At 37.7% G+C, this 9,043-nt stretch overlaps 1 protein-coding gene across 18 annotated transcripts in view; it reads left to right on the forward strand.

Annotated features, from left to right (window-relative positions):
- FAM13B (family with sequence similarity 13 member B) overlaps positions 1-9,043 on the forward strand; it is a 117,126-nt gene that overhangs the window by 63,202 nt on the left and 44,881 nt on the right. The gene's annotated exons all lie outside the window — the stretch shown is intronic.

The raw sequence follows: 9,043 nt of genomic DNA on the forward strand, positions 1-9,043 counted from the left end.
CTTTAGGTGTAAGGTTAGATTGTTTACTTGAGATTTTTCTTGTTCCTTGATGTAGGCTTGTATAGCTATAAAGTTCCCTCCCTCTTAGAATTGCTTTTGCTGCATCCCATAGGTTTTGGATCGTCGTGTTTTCATTGTCATCTGTCTCTAGGTATTTTTGGATTTCCTCTTTGATTTCTTCAGTGATCTCTTGGTTATTTAGTAATGTATTGTTTAGCCTCCATGTGTTTGTGTTTTTTACGTTTTTTTCCCTGTAATTGATTTCTAATCTCATAGTGTTGTGGTCAGAAAAGATGCTTGATATGTTTTCAATTTTGATAAATTTACTGAGGCTTGATTTGTGACCCAAGATGTGATCTATCCTGGAGAATGTTCCCTGCGCACTTGAGAAGAAAGTGTAATCTGTTTTTGGATGGAATGTCCTATAAATATCAATTAAATCTATCTGGTCTATTGTGTCATTTAAAGCTTCTGTTTCCTTATTTATTTTCATTTTGGATGATCTGTACATTGGTGTAAGTGAGGTGTTAAAGTCCCCCACTATTATTGTGCTACTGTCGATTTCCTCTTTTATAGCTGTTAGCAGTTGCCTTATGTATTGAGGTGCTCCTATATTGGGTGCATATATATTTATAATTGTTATATCTTCTTCTTAGATTGATCCCTTGATCATTATGTAGTGTCCTTCCTTGTCTCTTGTAACATTCTTTGTTTTAAAGTCAACTTTATCTGATATGAGTATTGCTACTTCAGCTTTCTTTTGATTTCCATTTGCATGGAATATCTTTTTCCATCCCTTCACTTTCAGTCTGTATGTGTCCCTAGGTCTGAAGTGGGTCTCTTGTAGACAGCATATATATGGGTCTTGTTTTTGTATCCATTCAGCAAGCCTGTGTCTTTTGGTTGGAGCATTTAAACCATTCACGTTTAAGGTAATTATCGATATGTATGTTCCTATGACCATTTTCTTAATTGTTTTGGGTTTTTTTTTGTAGGTCCTTTTCTTCTCTTGTGTTTCCCACTTAGAGAAGTTCCTTTAGCATTTGTTGTAGAGCTGGTTTGGTGGTGCTGAATTCTCTTAGCTTTTGCTTGTCTGTAAAGCTTTGGATTTCTCCATCGAATCTAAATGAGATCCTTGCTAGGTAGAGTAATCTTGGTTGTAGGTTCTTCCCTCCCTTTCATCACTTTATCATGCCACTCCCTTCTGGCTTGTAGAGTTTCTGCTGAGAAATCAGCTGTTAACCTTCTGGGAGTTCCCTTGTATGTTATTTGTCGTTTTTCCCTTGCTGCTTTCAGTAATTTTTCTTTGTTTTTATTTTTTGCCAATTTGATTACTACATGTCTCGGCGTGTTTCTCCTTGGGTTTATCCTTTATGGGACTCTCTGTGCTTCCTGGACTTGGGTGGCTATTTCCTTTCCCATGTTACAGAAGTTTTCGACTACTCTCTTCAAATATTTTCTCAGGTCCTTCCTCTCTCTCTTCTCCTTCTGGGACCCCTATCATGCGAATGTTGTTGCGTTTAATGTTGTCCCAGAGGTCTCTTAGGCTGTCTTCATTTCTTTTCATTCTTTTTTCTTTAGTCTGTTCCGCAGTAGTGAATTCCACCATTCTGTCTTGCAGGTCACTTATCCGTTCTTCTGCCTCAGTTATTCTGCTATTGATTTCTTCTAGTGTAGTTTTCATTTCAATTATTGTATTGGTCATCTGCGTTTGTTTGTTGTTTAATTCTTCTAGGTCTTTGTTAAACATTTCGTGCATCTTCTCGGTCTTTGCCTCCATTCTTATTCTGAGGTCCTGGATCATCTTCACTATCATTATTCTGAATTCTTTTTCTGGAAGATTGCCTAGCTCCACTTCATTTAGTTGTTTTTCTGGGGTTTTATCTTTTTCCTTCATCTGGTATATAGCCCTCTGTGTTTTCATCTTGTCTGTCTTTCTGTGAATGTGGTTTTTGTTCCACAGGCTGCAGGATTGTAGTTTTTCTTCCTTCTGCTGTCTGCCCTCTGGTGGTTGAGGCTATCTAAGAGGCTTGATGGGAAGCTCTGGTGGTGGGTAGAGCTGACTCTCACATGCTTTTTCTGCATTTCTTGATACTATCATGTGATTTTTCTTTTTCAGCCTGTTGATGATAGCTTACATTATATGATTTTCAAATGCTGAACCAGCCTTACATACCTGGGGTAGATCCTACTTGGTTGTTGTGTATAGTTCTTTTAGTAGGTGTTTAGGTGCTTGATTAGCTAATATTTTGTTGAGGATTTTTGCATCTATATATTTTTTCTTTTTATTGGAGTATAGTTGCTTTACAATGTTGTGTTAGTTTCTGCTGTACAATGAAGTGAGTCAGCTATATGTATACATATATTCCTTCCCTATGGACCTCCCTCCCACCCCCCCACCCCCATCCCCCCATGTAGATCATCACAGAGCACTGAGCTATACAGCAGGTTCCCACTAGCTATCTATTTTACACATGGTAGTGTATATATGTCAATCCTAATCTCCCAATTCCCTCCCCGTGTCCACACCGCAAGTCCGTTCTCTACGTCTGCATCTCTATTCCTACCCTGCAATAGGTTCATCTGTACCATTTTTCTAGATTGCACGTATATGTGTTAATATACGATATTTGTTTTTCTCTTTCTAACTTAATTCACTCTGTATGAGAGACTCTAGGTTCATCCACATCTCTACAAATGACCCAGTTTCGTTCCTTTTTATGGCTGAGTAATATTCCATTGTATATGTGTACCACATCTTCTTTATCCATTCATCTGTCGATGGACATTTAGGTTGCTTCCATGTCCTGGCTATTGTAAATAGTGCTGCAGTGAACATTTGGGTGCATGTGTCCTTTTGAATTATGGTTTTCTCAGGATATATGCCCAGTAGTGGGATTGCTGGGTCATATGGTAGTTCTATTTTTAGTTTTTTAAGGAACCTCTGTGCTGTTCTCCATAGTGGCTGTATTTACATTCCCACCAACACTAGAAGAGCGTTCCCTCTTCTGCACACGATCTCCAGCATTTATTGTTTGTAGATTTTTTGATGATGACCATTCTGACTGGTGTGAGGTGATACCTCATTGTAGTTTTGATTTACAGTTCTCTAATAATTAGTGGTGTAGAGCATTTTTTCATGTGCCTCTTGGCCATCTGTATGTCTTCTTTGGAGAAATGTCTATTTAGGTCTTCTGCCCATTTTTTGATTGGGTTGTTTGATTTTTTGATATTGAGCTGCATGAGCTCTTCGTATATTTTGGAGTTTAATCCTTTGTCCGTTGTTTCATTTGCAAATATTTTCTCCCATTCTGAGGGTTGTCTTTTCGTCTTGTTTATGGTTTCCTTTGCTGTGGAAAACTTTTAAGTTTAATTAGGTCCCACTTGTTTATTTTTATTTTCATTACTCTAGGAGGAGGGTCAAAAAGGATCTTCCTGTGATTTATGTCCAAGAGTGTTTTTTCCTATGTTTTCCTCTAGGAGTTTCATAGTGTTCTGTCTTACATTTAGGTCTTTAATCCATTTTGAGTTTATTTTTGTGTATGGTGTTAGGGAGTGTTCTAATTTCATTCTTTTACATGTAGCTGTCCAGTTTTCCCAGCACCACTTACTGAAGAGGCTGTCTTTTCTCCACTGTATATTCTTGCCTCCTTTGTCAAAAATAAGGTGACCATATGTGCGTGGGTTTATCTCTGGGCTTTCTATCCTGTTCCATTGATCTATATTTCTGTTTTTGTGCCAGTACCATACTGTCTTGATTACTGTAGCTTTATAGTATAGTCTGAAGTCAGGGAGTATGATTCCTCCAGCTCCGTTTTATTCCCTCATGACTGCTTTGGCTATTTGGGGTCTTTTGTGTTTCCATACAAATTTTAAGATTTTTTGTTCTAGTTCTGTAAAAAATGCCATTGGTAATTTGATAGGGATTGCATTGAATCTGTAGATTGTTTTGGGTAGTATCGTCATTTTCACAATATTGATTCTTCCAATCCAAGAACATGGTATATCTCTCCATCTGTTTGTATTATGTTTAATTTTTTTCATCAGTGTCTTATAGTTTTCTGCATACAGGTCTTTTGTCTCCCTAGGTAGGTTTATTCCTAGGTATTTTATTCTTTTTGTTGCAGTGGTAAATGGGAGTGTTTCCTTAATTTCTCTTTCAGATTGTTCATCATTACTGTATAGGGATGCAAGAGATTTCTGTGCATTAATTTTGTGTCCTGCAACTTGATCAAATTCATTGATTAGCTGTAGTAGTTTTCTGGTGGCATCTTTAGGATTCTCTATGTATAGTATCATGTCATCTGCAATCAGTGATAGCTTTACTTCTTCTTTTCTGATTTGGATTCCTTTTATTTCTTTTTCTTCTCTGATTGCTATGGCTAAAACTTCCAAAACTATGTTGAATAATAGTGGTGAGAGTGGACAACATTGTCTTCTTCCTGATCTTAGAGGAAATGGTTTCAGTTTTTCACCATTGAGAATGATGTTGGCTGTGTGTTTGTCATATATGGCCTTTATTATGCTGAGGTAAGTTCCCTCTATGCCTACTTTCTGGAGGGTTTTTATTATAAATTGGTGTTGCTGTTGTTGAAAGCTGTTTCTGCATCTATTGAGATGATCATATGGTTTTTCTCCTTCAGTTTGTTAATATGGTGTATCACATTGGTTGATTTGCATATATTGAAGAATCCTTGCATTTCTGGGGTAAATCCCACTTGATCATGGTGTATGATCTTTTAATGTGCTGTTGGATTCTGTTTGCTAGTATTTTGTTGAGGATTTTTGCATCTATGTTCATTAGTGATATTGGCCTGTAGTTTTCTTTCTTTGTGACATCTTTGTCTGGTTTTGGTATCAGGGTGATGGTGGCCTCATAGAATGAGTTTGGGAGTGTTCCTTCCTCTGCTATATTTTGGAAGAGTTTGAGCGGGATAAGTGTTAGCTCTGCTCTAAATGTTTGATAGAATTCAGCTGTGAATCCATCTGGTCCTGGGCTTTTGTTCGTTGGAAGATTTTTAATCACAGTCTCAATTTCAGTGCTTGTGATTGGTCTGTTTGTATTTTCTGTTTCTTACTGGTTCAGTCTCTGAAGGTTGTGCTTTTCTAAGAATTTGTCCCTTTCTTCCAGCTTGTCCATCTTATTGGCATAGGCTTGCTTGTAGTAATCTCTCATGATCCTTTGTATTTCTTCAGTGTCAATTGTTACTTCTCCATTTTCTTTCCTAATTCTATTGATTTGAGTCTTCTCCCTTTCTTTATGAGTCTGGCTAATGGTTTATCAATTTTGTTTGTCTTCTCAGGGAACCAGGTTTTAGTTTTATTGAGCTTTGCTATTGTTTCCTTCATTTCTTTTTCATTTATTTCTGATCTGATGTTTATGATTTCTTTCCTTCTTCTAACTTTGGGGTTTTTTTGTTCTTCTTTCTCTAATTGCTTTAGGTGTAAGGTTAGGTTGTTTATTTGAGGTGTTTCTTGTTTCTTGAGGTAGGGTTGTATTGCTATAAACTTCCCTCTTAGAACTGCTTTTGCTGTATCCCATAGGTTTTGGGTTGTTTTTTTTCCCATTTGTTTCTAGAATTTCTGATTTCCTCTTTGATTTCTTCAGTGATCTCTTGGTTATTTAGTAGTGTATTGTTTAGTCTCCATGTGTTTGTATTGTTTACATATTTTTTCCTGTAATTGATATCTAGTCTCATAGCGTTGTGGTAAGAAAAGATACTTGATATGATTTCAGTTTTCTTAAATTTACCAAGGCTTGATTTGTGCCCCAAGATATGATCTATCCTGGAGAATGTTTCATGAGCACTTGAGATGAAAGTGTATTCTGTTGTTTTTGGATGGATTGTCCTATAAATATTAATTAAGTCTATCTTGTTTAATGTATCATTTAAAGCTTGTGTTTCCTTATTTATTTTCATTTTGGATGATCAGTCCATTGGTGAAAGTGGGGTGTTAAAGTCCCCTAATATGATTGTGTTACTGTTAATTTCCCTTTTTATGGCTGTTAGCATTTTTTTTTTTTTTTGCCACTGTACCCTGAAACTTTCCCAGTCCTAACATTGCTCAACTTCACTAGAACTTTTAAGACCCCAAGTTCTGGTATAGAAAAACAACTTCCCAAAGATGTTACAGACCTAATACTGCTCTTAAGATGGAATAGTCAGTCATTTCAGATCTATCACCCACTGTGTGTAGCATTAGCCTTCCTGCTCAGACACTCTAATTGTATCTCATAGATCCAAGGTCTAAAACAAAAAGGCTTACCTCATGTGAACACTGAAAACAAAGGGGAACTTAAAAGCCAGGACCTTCCATGCAGCTTCCCAGGATGGGCATGGGGTGTTTCAGCCTCTGGAATATTTCCTGTCTACAAAGGCCAAGTATTCGCCTTTCTTTAGGAAGAAAAGATTTGTCTTCCTAAAATTGATAGCAGGAAACCTTTAATGAAGTTTACTTATCCAATTTTACTTGGGTCTTTTAATGAAAGCTTCAATTCACATGTGAACAGAGCTAGTTAAAGCACAGCACAGCAGGCTTATAAGTTTAAATTCCTGCAGACTATTAGAATCACATGGAGGGCTGCCTCAAAAGTTTTCCCTTTTAAGACCACCTTTAATCTTTAGAGTATACTTTGGCCAAGGCAGGGGAGGGGAAATTAGTCTAGAGCCCAACCTTCTTATTAGCTTATTTCCATTTTACAACCATGGAACTACTATACATTCATCACCACTTGAGGTCTAAGGCCCAGAACACTATATAGCAGTATATTTTAACAAAATGAGCACTTAAGGAAAGTATCAGATTAGGAATAAGAGTATTGAGGTGCTCCTTTGTTGGGTGCATAAAGATTTACAATTGTTATATCTTCTTCTTGGATTGATCCCTTGATCATTATGTAGAGTCCTTCTTTGTCTGTTGTAATAGTCTTTATGGTAAAGTCTATTTTGTCTGATATGAGAATTGCTACTCCAGCTTTCTTTTGATTTCCATTTGTATGGAATATCTTTTTCCATCCCCTCACTTTCAGTCTGTATGTGCCTCTAGGTCTGAAGTGGGTCTCTGGTAGACAGCATATATATGGGTCTTGTTTTTGTATCCATTCAACCAGCCTTTATCTTTTGGTTGGAGCATTTAATCCATTTACATTTAAGGTAGTTATCGATACGTATGTTCCTATTACCATTTTCTTAATTGTTTTGGGTTTGTTATTGTAGGTCTTTTCCTTCTCTTGTGTCTCCTGCTTAGAGAAGTTCCTTTAGCATTTGTTGTAGAGCTGGTTTGGTGGTGCTGAATTCTCTTAGCTTTTGCTTGTCTGTAAAGGTTTTAATTTCTCCATCGAATCTGAATGAGATCCTTGCTGGGTAGAGTAATCTTGGTTGTAGGTTTCTCCCTTTCATCACTTTAAATATGTTCTGCCACTCCCTTCTGGCTTGCAGAGTTTCTGCTGAAAGATCAGCTGTTAACCTTATGGGGATTCCCTTGTATGTTATTTGTTGCTTTTCCCTTGCTGCTTTTAATATTTTTTCTTTGTATTTAATTTTTGATAGTTTGATTAGTATGTGTCTGGTGTATTTCTCCTTGGATGTATCCTGTTTGGGTCTCTCTGGGCTTCCTGGACTTGATTGACTATTTCCTTTCCCATATTAGGGAAGTTTTCAACTATAATCTCTTCAAATATTTTCTCAGTCCCTTTTTTTTCTCTTCTTCTTCTTGGACCCCTATAATTTGATTGTTGGTGCATGTAATGTTGTCCCAGAGGTCTCTGAGATTGTCCTCAATTGTTTTCATTCTTTTTTCTTTATTCTGCTCTGCGATAGTTATCTCCACTATTTTATCTTCCAGGTCACTTATCCGTTCTTCTGCCCCAGTTATTCTGCTATTGATTCCTTCTAGAGAATTTTTAATTTCATTTATTGTGTTGTTTATCATTGTTTGTTTGCTCTTTAGTTCTTCTAGGTTCTTGTTAAACATTTCTTGTATTTTCTCCATTCTATTTCCAAGATTTTGTATCATCTTTAGTATCATTACTCTGAATTCTTTTTCAGGTAGACTGCTATTTCCTCTTCATTTGTTTGGTCTGGTGGGTTTTTACCTTGCTCCTTCATCTGCTGTGTTTCTCTGTCTTCTCATTTTGCTTAACTTACTGTGTTTGGAGTCTCCTTTTCGCAGGCTGCAAGTTCGTAGTTCCCGTTGTTTTTGGTGTCTGTCCCCAGTGGCTAAGGTTGATTCAGTGGGTTGTGTAGGCTTCCTGGTGGAGGGGACTGGTACCTGTGTTCTGGTGGATGAGGCTGGATTTTGTCTTTCTGGTGAGCAGGACTGTGTCTGATGGTTTGTTTGGGGTGTCTGTGACCTTATTATGATTTTAGGCAGCCTGTCTGCTAATGGGTGGGGTTGTTTTCCTGTCTTGCTAGTTGTTTGGCATAGGATATCCAGGACTGTAGCTTGCTGGTCGTTGAGTGGAGCTGTGTCTTAGCGTTGAGATGCAGATCTCTGGGAGAGCTTCCACTGTTTGATATTATGTGGAGCCGGGAGGTGTGTGGTGGACCAGTGTCCTGAACTCGGCTCTCCTACCTCGGAGGCACAGGCCTGACACCCGGCCGGAGCACGAAGACCCTTTTGGGAAGTCTGAGGTCTTCTGCCAGCATTCAGTACGTGTTCTGTAGGAGTTGTTCCACATGTAGATGTATTTCTGATGAATGTGTGGGGAGGAAGGTGATCTCCACGTCTTACTCCTCCACCATCTTGAACGTGTCCCCCCAGTAATTCATTTCTAATCTCATAGTGTGGTCAGAAAAAATGTTTGATAGGAATTCAGTTTTGTTAAATTTTCCGAGGCTTGACTTATGACCCAAGATATGATCTATCCTGGAGAATGTTCCATGTGCACTTGAGAAGAAAGTGTATTCTGACACTTTCGGGTGGAATGTCCTGTAAGTATCAATTAAGTGTATTTTATCTATTGTTTCATTTAAAGCTTGTTTTTCCTATTTATTTTCTGTCTGGATGGTCTGTCCCTTGGTGTAAGCGGGGTGTTAAAGTC

This window comes from Balaenoptera physalus (assembly GCF_965194825.1).
Source record: "Balaenoptera physalus genome assembly, chromosome: 3".
NCBI lineage: Eukaryota > Metazoa > Chordata > Mammalia > Artiodactyla > Balaenopteridae > Balaenoptera > Balaenoptera physalus.